Genomic DNA, 3,353 nt, shown 5'->3' with positions numbered 1-3,353 from the left:
GCAACAGCCCCAAAAGGGGGAAGGAGCGAAAGAAAAAGAGCATCTCTTGCCTCTCTGGTGACCGCACCATCTGCAGCAAAGACAAGAGAGCTGCCTTTCATTGGTAACATCCAACAAGTGTTTTGTTCCTGGAAGCCTTGTTGGTACCATGTCCAACATCAGGAATTTGCTTGTAGGTCAAGGAACTAGTACAGGGGTTAGGGTGCATGCATGGTGGATTTGATTCCCAGTCTCACATTAGCTGCAAGCATCACAGACTGATCCTAGGGGCTCCTGAGCACCACCGAGGCAGGCCTGATGGTCCCTGGCCCCCTGAGTCCATGTAGCCTCACAACTACATCCTCAGGCCTCACCGTGGAATCTCCAGCCAGGTTGGCCAAGTATCGCACTGCGTGCCCTTGAGAGCCTTATTTTAATGTCTTGGTCTATGACATGAACATTTCGTATCAACACGAACAACACCTTTTTCCATGCTGCCAAAGAATTCCAAGTATTTTCTCTCTCTGCTCCCTTTCCGCGGCCTCTCCTCCACCCTTGAGGGTCCATGGGGAGGGGGGCCCTATCTGCTCCCTGGCAAATGTCATTTCCTTCACCAGTAGTCTCATCTGCTCTGCATTCCCATGTGATTCTGTTTCACATGATTCCTTGACTTCTTGGATGGCCTGAGTCCCAGCACACCTTATTCCAGGGTTAGCTTTTCATGATGTATGATAGTCAGTCAAAGCTGTCCACAGTCTTAGCACTTAATGTGCTCCAAAGCAGCTCACAACTGGGCTGACTGCCCGTTACTGGAGCAGGGACGGGGGCACTATTGGGGGACAGAGACGGTGCAGGAAATGCTAAGCCTGGGGCTGGAGTGGTAGCACAGTGGGGAGGGCGTTTGCCTTGCACATGGCCGACTGGGTTCAATCCCTGGCATCCCATATGGTCCCCCAAGCACTGCCAGCAGTAACCCCTGAGCATCTCTGGGTGTGACCCCAAAAGAAAAAAAGCCAAGCTTACATTCAATCCATTCTCTACTTTCCTGCTTGATATCCCGTTCCCATCATGGTCATCCCAGACTCAATTCAACTTTCTGAAGTAGAAATAACAGACTTTCTACTTGTCAATGTGCTTCTGAAGCTTCTCAAACCTGTTCCAAAGCTTTTCACTAATTAGATCTAATGCTTGTCTTTCTTTCTTTTATTTTTCTTTTCTTTCTTTTTCTTTCTTCCTTTTTCTCTTTCTTTCTCTTTCCTTTCTCTCTTTTTCTTCCTCTTTACCTTCCTCCCTTCCTTCCCTTCCTTCCTTCCTTCCTTCCTTCCTTCCCTCCTTCCTTCCTCCCTCCCTCCCTCCCTCCCTTCCTTCCTTCCTTCCTTTCATTTCTTTTTTACACTGTATTTGAGCCACATCCAGCAGTGCTCAGGGGCTACTTTTTTTTTTTTTTGTCTTCAGGTTCATACTGGCAATGCTCAGGGGTTATTCTGCTTCTGCACTCAGGAATCACTCCTGGACACATGGAATGCTGGGGACTGAACCTGAGTCGGCCACATGCAGGGCAAATGCTCTACCCATTGTATTTTCGTTCCACCCCCCCTCCCCAGGGTCTAGTCCTGGATACTGTAAGCTACCAGGTGTGCCCTCACCTTCCCCAAAATACACAAAACAACAGCAACAACCAAAAGTAACTTTGGGGGCCCAAGAGATAGTACCGAGGTCAAGGTACTTGCTTTGTATGCAGCATCCCAAGAAACACAGATGGTCTTCTAGGCACTGAGCCAGGAATAGACCCTGAGCACTGCTTGGTGTGGTTCCAATTTTATCTTAAAGGTTACTCTTAGAAACGTTGATTGCAATTTGGATTTATGCAACATTCATGGTCTGATCCGCAGCAACCCTCAGGCTTCCTCAGACAAAACAAACACCCGCCTTCTGAGGTATCTCCCTGACCAGTGCTTGCTTTTCTTCACTTTTTAGTTTTCCAAGCAGCAACACTGGACCCAGTGATGTGGCCTGATCACTCAGTTCAGGGGCAGTGTTGTGCAGGAATATAACCGGGCACCACGTACATGCCAGATCTGTATTCCAGCCCTCTGAGCTCTCTCCTCACCTGGTACTTGCAATCCCTGCCCTCTGGGAACTACACTGCTTGGTCACAGATCATACACACTGAGAGAAGGGCTGCTTGGAGGGGCTTGGTGATCCCAAAACAGCAAGAGAGAGAGAGAGAGAGAGAGAGAGAGAGAGAGAGAGAGAGAGAGAGAGAGAGAGAGAGAGAAGAGAAGAGGAGAGAGAGGGGAGAGAGAGAGAGGCAGGGGGAAACAGCTTCTCACCAATTTGCTGAACAACTGCCTCTGGGGGGCCCTGTACCCCTGCTCTGAGCAGCAGATACGAGTCAGTCTTCTTTTGAAGGAGAGGGTGGTGTATGCACACCAGGTGACGATCAAGCCTCACTCCTGGCTCTGGACTCAGGAATCACTCCTGGCAGTGCTCAGGAGACCATATGGGATGCCAGAGACTGAACCTGGGTCAGCTGTGTGCAAGGCAAGCGCCTTCCCACTGTACTATCACTCTGGCAGCAAGAGCACTGGGGCCTTCGCTCTTCACCTCCTCCCCGTCTTTGCTGCCCTCCCCTGGACGGGACCAAGACTGGGTTTCTGGGGACACAAACTAGGGCTCCCCAGAGCTATTCTTTTTTTTTTTTTCTGGCTTTTTGGGTCATGCCTGGCGATGCACAGGGATTGCTCCTGGCTCTGCACTCAGGAATTACTCCTGGCAGTGCTCAGTGGACCATATGGGATGCTGGGAATCAAACCTGGGTCGGCCGCGTGCAAGGCAAACGCTCTACCCGCCGTGCTATTGCTCCAGCCCCAGAGCTGATATTCTTTATCCCCAAAGTCACTCCTGAACTCAGGAAAGAAACTCTGTTTGGGGTATCTCCAGCACCCCCTCTCTCCATCTCCTCTGCTTCCCTGCCCTGCTCCCACCATGCAATGTGTGGTGGGGGTCCCTGGACTTGCCTCTCTGGGGCCACATCGCCCTCTGCAGTCCAAAGCTGTGCTCACAGGCTTGGGGAGGTGGTTCACCGGGGATTCAGTTTTGCATGCCCTCAAGGTCTCCTGAGCCTTGTTCGGAACCACCCTGAGCTCTGCGCAGGGAGTAAGGGAGCAGCCCCAACAACTGCCAAGTGTTTGCTCCACAAAACACACAAAACAATAGCAACAACAAATAGCCGCTTTGGGGGCAAAAAAGATAGTACAGAGGTTAAGGCACTTGCTTTGCATGCAGCTGACCCTGGCTTGATCCCCAGAACCACAGATGGTCCCCAAGGTACTGAGCCAGGAATAGCCTCTAAGAACTGCCAGGTGTGCCTC

Source organism: Sorex fumeus, unplaced genomic scaffold (genome assembly GCF_029834395.1).
Source record: "Sorex fumeus unplaced genomic scaffold, SorFum_2.1 ptg000047l, whole genome shotgun sequence".
NCBI lineage: Eukaryota > Metazoa > Chordata > Mammalia > Eulipotyphla > Soricidae > Sorex > Sorex fumeus.
This window is presented reverse-complemented; position numbering follows the sequence as displayed.